The sequence below is a fragment of the Suncus etruscus genome, chromosome 4 (genome assembly GCF_024139225.1).
Source record: "Suncus etruscus isolate mSunEtr1 chromosome 4, mSunEtr1.pri.cur, whole genome shotgun sequence".
In the NCBI taxonomy this organism is placed as follows: domain Eukaryota; kingdom Metazoa; phylum Chordata; class Mammalia; order Eulipotyphla; family Soricidae; genus Suncus; species Suncus etruscus.
In genome coordinates this window covers 156,712,462-156,731,487 of record NC_064851.1, presented here as the reverse complement: position 1 = coordinate 156,731,487, position 19,026 = coordinate 156,712,462, and positions in this window count along the sequence as shown.

Here is a 19,026-nt window from a genome sequence, read left to right as displayed (position 1 = left end):
AGAGCTATAAATTATCCTCTCAGTACCGCTTTTGCTGTGTCCCATAGATTCTGGCAATTTTTGTCTTCATTATCATTTGTTTCCAGGGAAGTTTTTATTTCCTTTTTGATTTCATCTTGGACCCACTTGTTTTTCACTATGAGGCTGTTTAACTTCCAGGTGTTAAAGTTTTTCTTCTGTGTGGCTTTGTAGTTCACATCTAATTTCAGAGCCTTGTGGTCAGCAAAGGTAGCCTGCAAGATTTCTATCCTCTTGATTTTATGGAGGTATGTTTTATGTGTCAGCATGTAGTCTATTCTGGAGAATGACCCATGTACATTGGAGAAGAATGTGTATCCAGGTTCTTTGGGATGGAGTGTTCTATCTATATCTACTAGTCCTCTCTCTTCCATTATTCTTTCAGGGCTAGTTTGTTTTTGTTTGGTTTCAGTCTGGTTCACCTATCAAGTGTTGATAGGGCTGTGTTGAGGTCTCCCACAATTATTGTGTTATTATTGATTTCTTCTTTCAGATTTGTATTAGATAATTTGCTGGTCTCTCATTGGGTGCATAGATGTTTAATAGTTTGATTTCTTCCTGTTGCACATTCCCTTAATTAGTACCTAGTGTCCATCTTGTCCCTTACTACATTTCTGAGTATAAATTTGGGGTTCATCAGATATTAATATGGCCACCCCAGCTTTTTTAAGGGTGTTGTTTGCTTGGATGATTATTCTCCAGCCTTTGATTTTTGAGTCTATGTTTGTTCTGACTATTCAGATGCATTTCTTGTAGGCAGCAGAAGGTTGGGTTCATCTTTTTGACACATTTTGCCAGTCTGTATCTTTTAATTGGTGGATTTAGTTCATTGACATTGAGGGAGATGATTGTTGTAGGATTTAATGTCATCTTTGTAAATATGTATGCTGGGTTTGTTGGTCTCTCTTATCTTAGAGTAGACCTGTCAGTTTTTCCTTTAAGGATAGTTTTTCATCTGTGAAGTTTCTGAGCTGTTTTTTATTCATGAAGCTATGTATTCTTCCTTCAAACCTGAATGTGAGTCGGGCTGGGTGCAATATTCTCAGTGAGGCATTCTTTTCATTCAGTCTTGTCCCAATATCCCACCACTGTCTTCTGGCTTTGAGAGTTTCTTGTGACATGTCTGCTGTAAGTCTTAGGATCCTCTTTTGCATGTAATTTTCCTTTTTGATATTGCTGCTTTCAGTATTCTATTTCTACCTGTGGGATTTGTCATTGTAACGAGGATGTGTCTTGGGGTGTTTTTCTTTGGGTCTCTTTTAGCTGGTACTCTTCAGGCATGCAGGATTTGATTGCATGTAATCTTTATCTCTGAAAGTTTCTCTTTGATGATGATTTTGACAGTTGATTCTTCCTGGAGATCTCCTACCTGGGTCTCTGGGACTCCAATGATTCTTATGTTGTTTCTGTTGAGTTTATCAAAGACTTCTATTTTCATCTGTTCGCATTCCTTGAGTACTTTTTTTTTATTGCCTGTTCGTTTGTCTTAAGGTTCTTTTCCAATTTCTTCTGTTGTGTTGAGTTTTTCTGCATCATATCTTCCAGTACTCTGATTCTCTCCTCAGCTGCTGTTACCCTGCTGGTGAGGCCATCTATTGACGTTTTCAGTTGAGCTACCGTGTTTTTCAGATGTTATTTTAGTTTGGAGTTTTCTGATTTCTGTCTTTGTGTTTTCTTTTGATCGATTTATGCTTACTCTGAGTTCTACAAACGTCTTCCATATTGTTATTTTAAGTTCCTTATTCGAAGGTTAATCAGGTGGTTGGAATTTATTAGGTCATCCAGTTTTTGTCTTCATTCTCTGTGCATGGTGTTTGCCTGCAAGGTTTCCCCATTGTTATGCTTGTAGTGTAGTTTTTCCTGCGTGTTGTGGTGGGGTTCATTGGTTAGAAAGAGTGTGCTGCCGTGAAGTGAAGCTGCCTTTATATATTCAGAAACACAGACAAGCACAGGAGAAGTTTCCCTTGAAGTTCTCAGAGTGAACAAAAGCACAGCAGGGTGGAGCCTCCACAGGCCAGAGTGTTCATCTTATTGGACGGTGACCCCCACAGCTAGAGTTTACTCACTGGGCAACTTCAAAATTCAGTTTTTTGGGGGTGTGCTTTCTAGGCCTCTGAGGAGACCTTCAGTTATACAGAAACACAGACAGGCACAGGAGAAGTTTCCCTTGAGGTCCTCAGAGTAAACAAAGGCACAGCAGGGCAGAGCCTATATAATATTTTTTTAGGGAGTGGGGGAATTTAAAAATTTTTTAATATTTTTATTTATTTAAACATCTTGATTAAAAATATGATTGTGATTAGGTTTCAGTCATGTAAAGAATACCCCCAATCTCCTGTGCAACATTCCTACCACCAATGTCCCAAATCTCCCTCCATCCCACCCCCCCACCTGTACTCTAGACAGGTTTTCCAGTTCCCTCATTCATTCTTTATTTTTAATATATTTTTTAAGTAACATGATCATATTTGGGTTACAGTCATAACCAGAACACCCCCCCTTCACCAGTGTAACATTACCCCCTTCCCCCTTCCCATCTCTCACCTGTATTCAAGACAGGCATTCTACTACAATTGTTTTTAAGTTCAGTAAGTTATTTTTTTTCCTTAAAGAATAAAATTTTTAAAAAGTAATGGTGTGATAGTAGCAATCGCCATTGTTTGCATAGGTCCAGAAAAATAGGGAAAATGGAAAAAAAACCTTGACCTGATTACTAAAAAGGCCTCACCTCAGTTTATTGGCATAAGATAGACTCTGGGTTCCAGGCAAACCAGTTCGTTCAACTCCAGTCATTCTCAAGGTCCTGGTGAAACTTTTTCACTTCTTAGCTGTTGTTGGTAACAGATTCTTATATTTAAAGACTCTGGATTCTGTGCATTTCTTTCATAGATGTCAGGCTGATGTGGAGCATCCTCTAGTTTCAGCATACCATTAAATTTGGAGGAATCTGCCCTGCATGCAGACTGTTGCTGAGTCGCCTGGCTTTTTAAGCACTATGATTACAAGCACATCTGGGTGTGACCAAAAAAACAAAGACCATCAAGAATCTAAATTGCTGCACATTGATGCTGTCCTAGCAAACTACATAGAAAGTTCCAGGCTTGGCTACTTGGGAAAAGTGCTACTATGAAACCAACTTGTTGAAGACAAATGACATGTATTCTTCATCTTGTTATTCATCTTTATTTCAATTAGAGACGTATGTGCTTTATCCATCTTGGGTACTCTAGATTCTTTCCCCTCTAGAGGACTCCATGTTTTCCTCCTTATCTCTCTTCCCTCCTGGACTGTTCCTTTCTTTCCTTTTTGTTCTTTATTTAAACAACCTTCTCTCTTCCTTTCATTCTGTTTATTTTTCTTTAGTTCTTTCTCTTTTCTCCATTTATTATCTTGTTATTTCTTTACTCCCTTCCCTACACCCATCTCTCTCCTCATATTTCTCTAAATAAAACTACTTTAAAAAGTCATTTAGGGGCTGGAGTGATAGCACAGCAATAGGGTGCTTTGCCAACACAGGACAAAGAGTGGTTTGATTCTAGCATACCATATGGTCCTCCATGCCTGCCAGGAGCAACCTGAGCTCAGAGCCAGGAATAACCCCTGAGTGCCACCAGGTGTGACCCAAACCCCCCAAAAAAGTCATTAAAAATAATAATGGATGGGAAAGGGAAATAAAAAAAAGAAAAAAAAATAATAATGGATTATTTAAGAAAGGACTTTTTTGGTAGAATTTACAGATATTTTCTTTAAAATATTTTATTGGAACCATTGTGATTTACAAAGTTCTTCATATTTGGGTTTCAGACATACAATGATTCAAGGCCAATCCCACCACCAGTGTCCACGACCCTCCACCAATATTCCCTTATACCACTCACCACTCCCACCTCCCAGAAAAATAGGCCCATTTTAAGTTTAGATTGTTAAAGTTTGGGTCTCTTGATTCCATTGTTGCTGCCTTTGGCTTGGATATTTAGTTCTTTCCTTTTTTTTAACAACACCAATGCACCTAACCTGGACCCCATCCTTTCATAATTTTTTCCTCCTCTACTTAATTTCTCTTCTTTCCCTTACTATAAACTGGGGCCAAGGGCATCAAACAAGTTTCTTAATGAAGATGACAAACCAAACATATTCAAAAATGGATGGTTATTGAATGGGTGGGTTTTTTCTTTTCATTTTTTAAAAGCTATTCTCTTCCTTTTTCTCTTTTTTCTGTTTTTTTAAATTCTTTTTTCAAACATTTTACTTTCAATTATCTGAAAACAAATGTATTATGCTCCATTATGTCAACTATGTGATGCATTTTATTTAAATAAAGTAAGAAAATGGATAGCTAGATATGGTTAACTAGAAAAGTAACAGCAAATGGGTAGTCAATTTACTCTTTTGTTATAAACAATTCATCAAACATATTCCTTCATGTGCTAACTGTAGGTTGCATATTGCCTAAAACTGTCATTGATTTCTCTCAATAATAGAATATAGATGACTAAAGAGCTTGCAAAACTGTTCAGCCTTCTTCAGAAATCCTTTTGGGTCTAGGGACAATGCTCATGCCATATTTTGCATACACAAGGCAACTCCCATTTAGACTAATGTGTTTTTGTGCAGTTATTATAAACAGCACATATAAGTTATAAAATTCTGTATCCTTCTAGCTTATTTCATTTAACATAATATCTTCTAATTCCATTCATGTTGCTGCTTCATTTCTTACTGCTATGTAGTATTCCATTGTATGTATGTATCACATTTCATGATCCATTTATCTGTGGTTGGGCGTCTAGATTGATTTCAAGTCTTAGCTAGTGTACTGAATGTTGGAAAGAATAGCGATGTGCATACATTTTTTAATGAATATTTTTCTGTCCTGAGGGTTTTTCTGTCCTGGGGGTGGATACCCAGGAGAGGTATTGCTGGATCATTTGGTAGCAAATTTTGACCGTACTGAGAGCCCTGTATACTCTTTCCCATAGGGGTTTAACCAGGCAGCATTTCCACCAGAAGTGAATGAGAGTTCCTTTCTCTCCACATCCCTGCCAACAGAGATTGTTCCTATTATTTTTGGTATGTGCCATCCTGACTGGTAAAATAAGATGTATCATTGTTGTCTTGATTTAGATTTTCTTAACAATAAGTGATAATTCATTTGTCTGTTGTTGCATATTAATTCTACCAAACATTCAGAAAAGAAGAAACGACAATGCTTTACAAACTCCAAAAAAATAAAGGTATGACTCTCAAACTCATATTATAAAATCAAAATTCCGTGATACCAAGACAGATAGGATTATATAACCATACATATTTATTAACAATAATATAAATTCTCAACAAATAGTTGACAAATCAATACAAAAATATATTACATGAACCATATGCTATTGCTGAGTATAATTCATGTGAAACATTATAACACCACAAAAATGTATTCCAACAAACTATACTTGCAAGTATAGCTTAATATATGCAAATAAATTAATGATATATATCATATAAATGGTAAACCACATTTGTAGAATGGCTAATTAAATTTCTATGATATCTCAATAGCTCATAGGAAATAGAAACAAATTTTCATGATTAAAACCTTTCAACAAGTGGATATAATACATATCTTTGCATAATAAAGTGTATACAGAACATGCAAAACCAATATAAAGAAATCAAGTTTGTTCCTATAAACTAACAAAACCATAAAATAACTCATTCACTAAAGTACCTAGCACAATAATATATTTGACTAGGGACAAAAACAAATGAAAATTTGTTTGATAATTTTAAATAATAAAGTTTAATGAAAGAATGAACAAAAATATCAATATATTAGAAATACAAAACTTGGATAAAAGACATTATAGAGGACACAATTAATAGAAATATTTTAACTCTTAGTTAATAATCATAAGAATCACTATTTAAATAATTATAGTACCAGAGACATCTTTAGATTTAAAATAACATCAACCAATATTTTAATGTTATTTTTCACAAAAACATAAAATATAATTCTAAAATTTATCTGAAGTAACAAGACACCAATTCCTGACAACAAAACTCATGCTGAAAACTAAAAACAACAAAACTTGTAGGTATCATAATTGATAGTTTCTAATTATAATACAAAGAAACATGAATCAAAACATATAAAAATAAACACAAAAATATACACTGAACTCACAGAATTATGAACCCAGAAATAAACCTTTGCATAGCTGTTAATTAAAAGTCCACAAGGAAGCAAAAATATTTAAAGGATAATTTCTTCAAAAACTGGTACTGGAAAACCTGAGTAATTATATGCAAAAGAATAAAATTGGCCTCATATATTACAACAATCATAAAAATTAAATCAAAATACAGTGATTACAATCTTAAGTATTACAACCATAATATTCTTAGAAGATATCTGAAAAGAAAGCATCTATTACATTAGTCTTAACAATTAAAAACACAGACAACAAAAGCTAAAATCTACACTGGTTGATGTTTCTGTTTATTGAGTTTATTAAGTGTATATATATATAAAATATTATATTATATTATATTACATTACATTGCATTATAATATATTATATATAGGCTTCTATATTACTTTCCCATTTCATTTGGTGTGATCTGTCTAGATTGTCGAGATTGTGGAATTTGAAGGTGTCTGTCACATGGCCAAACTTTTAGTTACAAGAAAAGTGAGTGCTGGAGATCTAATATATAGCAGTGAGTACAACTAGCAATAAAGCATTAGGCACTTGAAATTCACCACAAAAGATCTTAAATACTATCTCATAAAAATAAAAGTAGTCATTATGTAATGGCAAAAGAAGGGTGTTAACCAGCTTACCATGGCAATTATTTTGCAATGTGTAAGTGTATCAAATTATCACATAATGCACCTTACACTTACACAATGTTATATGTCATTAAGTCTTAGTAAAGCTTGAAGAAAGAGAAAATAAAGAACAACTGTTCCCTGGAGTTATTTAAATAGCATCCATTTTGTTAAGATAGAAGTGTTCGAAAAGCCAGGTATACTTTTTTTAATGTAAGTAAATTAATACCTGAAATTTGTAGTTAATCGGTACAAATTATTATTTCCAAAAGTACAAATCTAAGCTGCCCGCATTATTCTAATAGAGTAATTTTAAAGTAGAATGAATGATTCTATAACATTAGTCGCCTTATATAATCACAGCACACAGTTCTTTCATTGTACTAAATAGACATCATTCTTTTTTTTTTTTTTTTTTTTTTGGTTTTTTGGGCCACAGTTTGATGCTCAGGGGTTACTCCTGGCTATGCGCTCAGAAATCGCCCCTGGCTTGGGGGACCATATGGGACGCCGGGGATCGAACCGCGGTCCTTCCTTGGCTAGCGCTTGCAAGGCAGACACCTTACCTCTAGCACCACCTCGCCGGCCCCAGACATCATTCTTGTTACTACTGAGTTTCAGCTGATTCTCAAATATGTGTTTGTGTGTATGCAAGTGTATATGTTTGTAAAAGTATACAGAATTATACATAACACAGATAACTGCAGTGAATATAAAATAATTGAAGAGAAATTTTAAATTTTTATCCAAATTTCCTAATTTCATTAACTTCTTTAGAACTTTTTATATAATTAAGAGAAAATACTATGTGCAATGCATAGATTAAAATTTATATTATCATGGGGCTGGAGAGATAGCATGGATAGGGCATTTGCCTTGCATGCAAAAGGATGGTGGTTCGAATCCCGGCATCCTATATGGTCCCCCTAGCCAGCCAGGAGCTATTTTTGAGTGTAGAGCCAGGAATAACCCCTGAGCGCTGCCAGGTGTGACCCCCCAAAAAACAAAAAAAAATTATATTATCAATGGGGGGAGGGAACAGAGCAATAACACAATTATAGGGATTTGGTTGCAAGTGGCTGACCTGGGACATACCCAGGTTTGATCACTAGCATCGCATATGATTTCCTAAGCCTGCCAGGTGCAATTTCTGAGTGCAGAGCCAGGAGTAATTCCTGAGTGCCACTGGGTATGGCCCAAAACAAATCAATAAAAAATAATAAAATTTAAGGGCCGGAGAGAGAGCATGGAGGTGAAGCATTTGCCTTGCATGCAGAAGGATTGTGGTTCAAATCCTGGCATCCCATATGGTCTCCTGAGCCTGCCAGGAGCGATTTTTGAGTGTAGAGCCAGAAGTAACCCCTGAGCACTGCCAGGTGAGACCCAAGAAATAAAAAAATAAAATAAAATAAAAAAATAAAATTTATATTATTATCAAAATTTTAAACTGTACTTGAAGTTTAATAATGAATTTTAAATACACTCAGTGTATTTCTGAATTTATTATTTGTTTGTTTAGTTAGTTATTAGTCTTTGAGCAACACTCAGTTGTGCTCAGAATTTATTCAGGGATCATTCCTGGTGGACTTGGGGAAATCACATGTGGTGCCAGATCTCAAACCACGATCAGTTGAATGCAAGGCAAGTGTTAAACCTCTGTACTATCTCTCAAGTCCCTATTTCTGAATTTTTCTTCAGTGAATTGACATTTATTTCATAGAAAAATAAAACTGCAGTGTTATATTAGGCATAGAATTTCAGTGATGAGATGCAGGCCCTCAAATTTTAGTGCTGTTTTTCTCACTTTTGCAAAGTCTGCCTGTGTCAGGTGATGAGTGAAAATACACATTAAGCCAAAGAGCTTGTGTATACCGCCAAGTTACAGGGGCCTTCTCGATCTCTACAGAGTGGAGGAAAGCTGACAAATACTCTGAGGCTTTTCACTGCTTCTGTCTACAGTCTCTCACTGAATCTTTTTATCTTATACCTCTTCAGCTCCTAATCCATTAGCCAAAACAATCCTGCTTTGCCACATTTGCAAGAGTGTTGGAAAGTGTAGAGAATTACACTAGGGAATGAAGCGTAATGTAGATAAGGGATAAAGGCTGATGTCTCTCCCACAGCAATAGCTAAATTATTGCTTTAAAAGAAAAGCATTTTACAAAATTCAAAAGATTTTTCATGGGGTTGGAGTGGTAGCACAGTGGTAGGGCATTTGCCCTGCATGCAGCTGACCCAGGATAGACACAGTTTCCATCTCCAGCATCCCATATTATCCCCTGAGCCTGCCTGGAGCAATTTCTTAGTGCAGAGCAAGGAGTAAGTCACAGTATGTCTTTAACTTTTTTTCCCTAGCAGGTTTTACCACAGTTACAACTGGAGAGTTAAATTGGTACCTAAGAGAATCTATTCTAGGTCTGGTATCTTGCTTACTTACAGAAAAATTCAAATGAAACAAGTTAATGAAGCAATACATATAACAGAAATAATTTTATTTATAAAATAATGAGTAGAATACTATCTTTTCTAATACTTCCAGTTAAAAATGTCACCTTAAGTCAGCCATCTGTCAACTATATCTGCTTTTGCTCTACTGTAGCTTATTTAAACAAACTTATCTTTGCATTAGTAACAGTAGTGTCAGTACATATCCAGTGCTATTTATTTTTGCAGCTTTTCATGGTATTCTTACTTAAAAAAAGGCAAATAAATATGGTCACAGGAAAATTATATTTCTAGGTCAGCTTGACTCTAACAAATCAAGCTTCTGAAATTGTGTGTTGCTGGAGTGGGATGAAATTTACACTTTTTAGTACTTGGCTCTTACAACTAACCTCTGAGTTATGTATGTTTATATTCTAAAGATAAAGGACAGAAGAGTTATTCAAGTTCATAGTAAGTCCTCAAAGAGGCTTTAGAACTAAGTCAGGTACTCAATTCAGAATTTAGGACATTTTGATACACAACCTTTCATGATAAAGTTGGGCTATAAGAAAGACAAATTTTCATCTTGGGGGTTTTTGTTTGTTTTAGCTGAATCTGAAATTAAAGTGAAATAAAATATTTCAAAAAGAAAAATAACATAAGTGTAATGGAATAAAAACATTTATTTAGTGCTAGTTTATCTTGACACAGAAACTTTCAAAAGGAATCAAATAATAATTAAAAGCCTCTTGTTTTTATTTATTAGACTGAACAAAGAAAGGAAAATATAAAAAAGTAACTAAAGAATATGGAAAGGTTAAAGAAATATACAAAATATTTTAACCAAGTCTATTTGTTTAGCATCGCCTACCACTACTTTGATCCTTAATTATGAAGATGTCAGTTGCCTTTTTGTATAAAGAAGACATCTTTCAGATAGTAATTTCACCTCCTGTTTCAGGAAAAAAGCAAAGGTGAAAGAATATTTCTTTCCACTTGCTTCTTGTAAAAGCTTCATTTAATTCAAAATAGCTATGATAACAGAAAAAAAATCCTGGTGGTGTGTTTTTCAGGTTGAACTGAGAACATCAATACTTTTGTTTCAATTTAATTAAAACAGAAATATGGGATCCACCCCACAAACATTTCAAAGAAACTTAGGCCTCCTCACTTAAGAAAACTGAAGTATAAAAAAGTAAATGCAACACAAAATGATAGCAATGCTTTATTACTAAGCAAATGAGTTTTCATTATTAAATACTGAAATAGTGGATAAAGAAATATATGTGGATACCATCTTGAGACTAATTTTTTATAATATGATACTTTATTTAAATATCTTGATTACAAATATGATTGTGATTAGGTTTCAGTCATGTAAAGAACACCCCCCTTCACCAGTGCAACATTCCCACCACCAATGTTCCAAATCTCCCTCCATCCCACCCCACCCCCACCTGTACTCCAGACAGGCTTTCCAGTTCCCTCATTCATTCACATGGTTATGGTAGTTCTCAGTGTAGTTATTTCTATAACTGCACTCTCCACTCTTTGTGGTGAGCTTCATGAAGTGAGCTTCATGAAGTGAGCTGGAAGTTCCAGCCCTCCTCTCATTGTCTCTGAGGATTGTTGCAAAAATGGCCTTTATTTTTCTTAAAACCCATAGATGATTGAGACTATTCTGCGTCTATCTCTCTCCCTCTGACTAATTTCACTCAGCATAATAGATTCCATGTACATCCATGTATAGGAAAATTTCATGACTTCATCTCTCCTGATGGCTGCATAATATTCCATTGTGAATATGTACCACATTTTCTTTAGCCATTCAAGATTGATAGACCATTGGTAAAATTCACAAAGAAAGAGAGAGAAACCTGATAACCCATATTAGAAATGAAAAGGGGGAGATCACAACAGATATTGCAGAGATCCAAAGGGTAATCAGAGACTACTTTGAGAAACTTTATGCTACTAAACATGAGAACCTAGAAGAAATGGATAAATTTTTGGACACTTATAACCTTTCACGGTTAAGTAAGGAGGAGGTAGCATATCTAAACACCCCCATCACTACTGAGGAAATTGAAACTGTAATCAAATGCCTGCCTAAAAAGAAAAGCCCAGACCCAGATGGATTTACTAATGAATTCTTTCAAACCTTTCAAGAGGAACTACTACCAATCCTAGCCAGGCTCTTCCATGAAATTGAAAAAACGGGAACACTCCCAAACAGCTTTTATGAAGCCAACATCACTTTGATACCAAAACCAGACAGAGATGCTGCCAAACAAGAAAATTACAGACCAATATCCCTGATGAATGCAGATGCAAAGATCTTCAACAAAATCCTGGCAAATAGGATTCAATGCATCATCAAGAAGATCATACACTATGATCAAGTAGGTTTCATCCTAGGAATGCAAGGATGGTTTAACATCCATAAATCTATCACCATAATACAAAACATCAATAACAAGAAAAATAAAAATCACATGATCATATCAATAGACTCAGAGATAGCATTTGATAAGGTCCAACACCCATTCTTGATTAAAAAAAAAAAAACTCTCAGCAAGATGGGGATGAAAGGAACCTTTCTCAATATAGTTAAGACCATCTATCTTGAGACTAATTTAAAGGAATTAAATGACCAAACTTCAATAAAATCTTTCTTAGTAGAATAGGCTTTCTAGTAAACAAACTTTAATGTAACAAATTGTAAATACAGTTTTTCCAGGTAAAATTTTTACTTTTGTCTCTCAAAAAATTAAAATTTTAGGGGCTGAGTGATAGAACAGCTGTAAGCTTCTTGCTTTGCACGTGGCTGACCCAGGATGGACCTGGGTTTGATTCCCCAGCTTCTCATATGGTTCCCCCAACACAGGAGTGATTTCTAAGTACATAGCCAGGAGTAATCCCTGAACATCATCAGGTGTGGCCCAAAAACTAAAAATAAAATTCAAAATTATAAAAGACAATTTAAAGAACTACCAAGAATAAAAAAGAAAGGCGTTTACTAATTAAATGACCAAGCTCTGAAAGAGATTCAGATTGAAGCACTAGCAAGGCTCCTGTGTAAAATGATCATGGGATATCTCATAATTCAAAAGTTGTTGAATATTATACTGTTTGATATCTCATATTGTTTGATAGAACTATATAATATTCATTTATACAACAGCTCTTGGTGTTAAGAGTGGCAGATATGGAAAAACAAAAAAAAATTTTTGAAGACTTCCAAAAGCATGGGAGAAAACTTTATTGACTATCTAATATTTGGTAGACCAATGTTTCTTTTTTTTTTAACACCAATGTTTCTTAACCTTTTTCCAACTGTGGCTACTTTCCTGCCTTGATTTCTTCCTTCATATAGCCCCAACCCCTGGCATTTCAGGTGGTCTCCAAGTCATCCCCTATTTAAGTTTTCACTTGGATCCCCTCAAACTATCTTGGAGGTACACAGAGGTCATATGGTTCCAATCGAAAAAGGCTGATAGAGACTAGAAATGTGGAAGAAATCAGTATTGATGAAGCAGTGTGTGTTAATAATAAGTATTGTTTGAGAGATTAGGATTATTTCTGAATGTCAATCCTTAAACTGTTCATTTTGGTCAACAATACATGCAGTTTGATTTAGTCTAATATTGAACAGTGAAATTAAGTAGATGATAAAAACCAAATAAATTAATGTAACTTTTTTTTTCTACTTTTTATTGGTAGGGCAATTTCTGTGACTTTTCTGGGTGGACATCCACTTTTAGGAAAGAGAAGCAATATTCCCAACAGTAGTTAGAAAGTCTGAGAGATCTGCATGGTGTTTCTTGACCAACAGATTTATAGTTCAGATTTATAGTTGCCATGAATGTCCTGGGCTACCCTGGCAATGCTCAGGAGTCCCAGGGCCACATCAGCCAGTGCATATGGAATTCTTTGATGCTGGAGTTTGAACCAGTCAGCTGCATGCAAGGCTTGTGTCATAAGCCCTATACTATTTTTAGCCTTGAAAGCTTACCATTTTGGAAGACCATAACCAGTGGTACTTGAATGATATTCTTTTTTTTTATAATATCTTTATTTAAACATCTTGATTACAAATATGATTGTGATTAGGTTTCATTCATGTAAAGAACACCCCCTTCCTTCACCAGTGCAACATTCCCACCACCAATGTCCCAAATCTCCCTCCACCCCAACCCACCCCCACCTATACTCTAGACAGGCTTTCCAGTTCCCTCATTCATTCACATGGTTATGGTAGTTCACAGTGTAGTTATTTCTATAACTGCACTCACCACTCTTTGTGGTGAGCTTCATGAAGTGAACTGGAAGTTTCAGTCCTCTCACTGTCTCAGGATTGTTGCAAAAATGACTTTTATTTTTCTTAAAACCCATAGATGAGGGGCCGGAGAGATAGTAAAGCGGTGTTTGCCTTGCAAGCAGCCAATCCAGGACCTAAGGTGGTTGGTTCAAATCCCGGTGTCCCATATGGTCCCCCGTGCCTGCCAGGAGCTATTTCTGAGCAGATAGCCAGGAGTAACCCCTGAGCAATGCTGGGTGTATCCCTCCCCCAAAAAAACCCATAGATGAGCAAGACTATTCTGCATCTATCTCTCTTCCTCTGACTTATTTCACTCAGCATGATAGATTCCATGTACATCCATGTATAGGAAAATGTCATAACTTCATCTCTCCTGACAGCTGCATAATATTCCACATGCCGACTAGTCCAACCTCTATGGAAAGCGATATGGAGTTTCCTCCAAAAACTGAAAATTGAATGATATTATTTTTTTTTTTGCATATTTTTTTTATTTAAACACCTTGATTACATACATGATTTTGTTTGGGTTTCAGTCATAAAAGGAACACCACCCATCACCAGTGCAACATTCCCATCACCCAAGTCCCAAATCTCCCTCCTCCCCACCCAACCCCTGCCTGTACCCTAAACAGGCTCTACATTTCCCTCGTACATTCTCAATATTAGGACAGTTCAAAATGTAGTTATTTCTCTAACTAAACTCATCACTCTTTGTGGTGAGCTTCCTGAGGTGAGCTGGAACTTCCAACTCTTTTCTCTTTTGTGTCTGAAAATTATTATTACAAGGGTGTCTTTCATTTTTCTTAAAACCCATAGATGAGTGAGACCATTCTGCGTTTTTCTCTCTCTGACTTATTTCACTCAGCATAACAGATTCCATGTACATCCATGTATAGGAAAATTTCATGACTTCATCTCTCCTGACAGCTGCATAATATTCCATTGTGTATATGTACCACAGTTTCTTTAGCCATTCGTCTGTTGAAGGGCATCTTGGTTGTTTCCAGAGTCTTGCTATGGTAAATAGAGCTGCAATGAATATAGGTGTAAGGAAGGGGTTTTTGTATTGTATTTTTGTGTTCCTAGGGTATATTCCTAGGAGTGCTATAGCTGGATCGTATGGGAGCTCGATTTCCAGTTTTTGGAGGAATCTCCATATCGCTTTCCATAAAGGTTGAACTAGACAGCATTCCCACCAGCAGTGGATAAGAGTTCCTTTCTCTCCACATCCCCGCCAACACTGTTTATTCTCATTCTTTGTGATGTGTGCCATTCTCTGGGGTGTGAGGTGGTATCTCATCGTTGTTTTGATTTGCATCTCCCTGATGATTAGTGATGTGGAACATTTTTTCATGTGTCTTTTGGCCATGTGTATTTCTTCTTTGTCAAAGTGTCTGTTCATTTCTTCTCCCCATTTTTTGATGGGGTTAGATGTTTTTTTCTTGTAGAGTTCTGTCAGTGCCTTGTATATTTTGGAGATTAGCCCCTTATCTGATGGGTATTGGGTGAATAGTTTCTCCCATTCAGTGGGTGGCTCTTGTATCCTGGGCACTATTTCCTTTGAGGTGCAGAAGCTTCTCAGCTTAATATATTCCCATCTGTTAATCTCTGCTTTCACTTGCTTGGAGAGTGCAGTTTCCTCCTTGAAGATGCCTGTAATGTCCTGGAGTGTTTTGCCTATGTGCTGTTCTATATATCTTATGGTTTTGGGGCTGCTATCGAGGTCTTTAATCCATTTGGATTTTACCTTTGTACATGATGTTAGCTGGGGGTCTAAGTTTAATTTTTTGCAAGTGGCTATCAAATTGTGCCAACACCACTTGTTGAAGAGGCTTTCCCTGCTCCATTTAGGATTTCCTGCTCCTTTATCAAAAATTAGATGGTTGTATCTCTGGGGAACATTTTCTGAGTATTCAAGCCTATTCCACTGATCTGAGGACCTATCCTTATTCCAATACCATGCTGTTTTGATAATTGTTGCTTTGTAGTACAGTTTAAAGTTGGGAAAAGTAATTCCTCCCATATTCTTTTTCCCAATGATTGCTTTAGCTATTCGAGGGTGTTTATTGTTCCAAATGAATTTCAAAAGTGTCTGATCCACTTCTTTGAAGAATGTCATGGGTATCTTTAGAGGGATGGCATTAAATCTGTATAATGCCTTGGGGAGTATTGACATTTTGATGATGTTAATCCTGCCAATCCATGAGCAGGGTATGCGTTTCCATTTCCGTGTGTCCTCTCTTATTTCTTGGAGCAGAGTTTTATAGTTTTCTTTGTATAGGTCCTTCACATATTTAGTCAAGTTGATTCTAAGATATTTGAGTTTGTGTGGCACTATTGTGAATGGGGTTGTTTTCTTAATGTCCATTTCATCCTTATTACTATTGGTATATAGAAAGGCCATTGATTTTTGTGTGTTAATTTTGTAGCCTGCCACCTTGCTATATGAGTCTATTGTTTCTAGAAGCTTTTTGATAGAGTCTTTAGGGTTTTCTAAGAAGAGTATCATGTCATCTGCAAACAGTGAGAGCTTGACTTCTTCCTTTCCTATCTGGATTCCCTTGATATCCTTTTCTTGCCTAATCGCTATAGCAAGTACTTCCAGTGCTATGTTGAATAGGAGTGGTGAGAGAGGACAGCCTTGTCTTGTGCCAGAATTTAGAGGGAAGGCTTTCAGTTTTTCTCCATTGAGGATAATATTTGCCACTGGCTTGTGGTAGATGGCCTTCACTATATTGAGAAAGGTTCCCTCCATTCCCATCTTGCTGAGAGTTTTGATCAAGAATGGGTGTTGGACCTTATCAAATGCTTTCTCTGCATCTATTGATATGATCATGTGGTTTTTATTTTTCTTGTTATTGATGTTGTGTATTATGTTGATAGATTTACGGATGTTAAACCAGCCTTGCATTCCTGGGATGAAACCTACTTGATCGTAGTGGATGATCTTCTTAACGAGGCATTGAATCCTATTTGCCAGGATTTTGTTGAGGATCTTTGCATCTGCATTCATCAGTGATATTGGTCTGTAATTTTCTTTTTTGGTAGCGTCTCTGTCTGGTTTAGGTATCAAGGTGATGTTGGCTTCATAAAAGCTATTTGGGAGTGTTTCTGTTTGTTCAATTTCATGAAAGAGTCTTGCCAAGATTGGCAGTAGTTCCTCTTGGAAAGTTTGATAGAATTCATTAGTGAATCCATCTGGACCTGGGCTTTTGTTTTTCGGCAGACATTTGATTACTGTTTTAATTTCATCAATGGTGATGGGGGTGTTTAGATATGCTACATCCTCTTCCTTCAACCGTGGAAGATTATAAGAGTCCAAGAATTTATCCATTTCTTCCAGGTTCTCATTTTTAGTGGCGTAGAGTTTTTCAAAGTAGTTTCTGATTACCCTTTGAATCTCTGTCATATCAGTAGTGATCTCTCCTTTTTCATTCCTGATACGAGTTATCAAGTTTCTCTCTCTCTCTTTTTTTGTTAGGTTTGCCAGTGGTCTATCAATCTTGTTTATTTTTTCAAAGAACCAACTTCTGCTTTCGTTGATCTTTCGGATTGTTTTTTGAGTTTCCACTTCGTTGATTTCTGCTCTCAGCTTTGTTATTTCCTTCTGTCTTCCTATTCTTGGGTCCTTTTGTTGAGCACTTTCTAGTTCTATTAGCTGTGTCATTAAGCTACTCAGGTAAGCTCCTTCTTCCTTCCTGATGTGTGCTTGCAAAGCTATAAATTTTCCTCTCAGTACTGCTTTTGCTGTGTCCCATAAGTTCTGAGAGTTTGTGTCTTTATTGTCATTTGTTTCCAGGAACCTTTTTATTTCCTCCTTGATTTCATCTCGGACCCACTGGTTATTGAGCATGAGGCTGTTGAACTTCCAGGTGTTAAAGTGTTTCTTCTGAGTCCCTTTGGAATTCACAAATAATTTCAGAGCCTTGTGGTCAGCGAAGGTAGTCTGCAAAATTTCTATCCTCTTGATCTTATGGAGGTATGTTTTATGTGCCAGCATGTAGTCTATCCTGGAGAATGTCCCATGTACATTGGAGAAGAATGTGTATCCAGGTTTCTGGGGATGGAGTGTCCTATATATATCCACTAGGCCTCTTTCTTCCATTTCTCTCCTCAGGTCTAGTATATTCTTGTTGGGTTTCAGTCTGGTTGACCTGTCCAGTGTTGACAAAGCCGTGTTAAGGTCCCCCACAATTATTGTGTTGTTGTTGATATTATTTTTCAGATTTGTCAACAGTTGTATTAAATATTTTGCTGGCCCCTCATTCGGTGCATATATGTTTAGGAGAGTGAATTCTTCCTGCTCTACGTACCCCTTGATTAATATAAAATGTCCATCTTTGTCCCTTACAACCTTCCTGAGTATAAAGTTTGCATTATCTGATATTAGTATGGCCACTCCAGCTTTTTTATGGGTGTTGTTTGCTTGGATAATTTTTCTCCAGCCTTTTATTTTGAGTCTATGTTTGTTCTGACTATTCAGGTGCGTTTCTTGTAGGCAGCAGAAGGTTGGATTGAGTTTTTTGATCCATTTAGCCACTCTGTGTCTCTTAACTGGTGCATTTAGTCCATTGACGTTGAGAGAAAGAATTGTCCTGGGATTTAACGCCATCTTTATTTCAAAATTTGGTGTGTCTTTTGGGTAGTCTTGTCTTAGATTAGGTCTTTCAGTTTTTCTCTTAAGACTGGTTTTGTGTCTGTGAAGTTTCTGAGCTGTTTTTTGTCTGTGAAACCATGTGTTCTTCCATCAAACCGGAAAGTGAGTTTTGCTGGGTATAGTATTCTGGGTGAAGCATTCATTTCATTCAGTCTTGTCACAATATCCCACCACTGCTTTCTGGCATTGAGTGTTTCTGGTGACAGGTCTGCTGTAAATCTCAGGGAAGCTTGCTTGAACATGATTTCCCCTTTTGATCTTGCTGTTTTCAGAATTCTGTCTCTATCTGTGGGATTTGTCATTGTGACTAGGATGTGTCTTGGGGTGGTTTTTCTGGGGTCTCTTTTGGTTGGTACTCTTCGGGCATGCAGGATTTGATCACATATATTCTTTAGCTCTGGAAGTTTCTCTTTAATGATGTTCTTGACCATTGATTCTTCCTGGAAATTTTCTTCCTGGGTCTCTGGGACTCCAATGATTCTTAAGTTGTTTCTGTTGATCTTATCATAGACTTCTATTTTCATCTGTTCCCATTCTTTGACTAATTTTTCCATTGTCTGCTCATTTGCTTTAAGTTTTTTGTCCAATCTCTCCTGCTGTATGGAATTGTTATGTATCTCATCTTCCACAGCACCAAGTCTATTCTCAGCTTCTGATACCCTGTCCCAGAGCTTATCCATTTTGTCATTCACTTCGTTTACTGACTTTTTCAGTCCTGTTAGTTGACATGTTATTTCAGTTTGGAGTTTTGTCATTTCTGCCTTCATATTT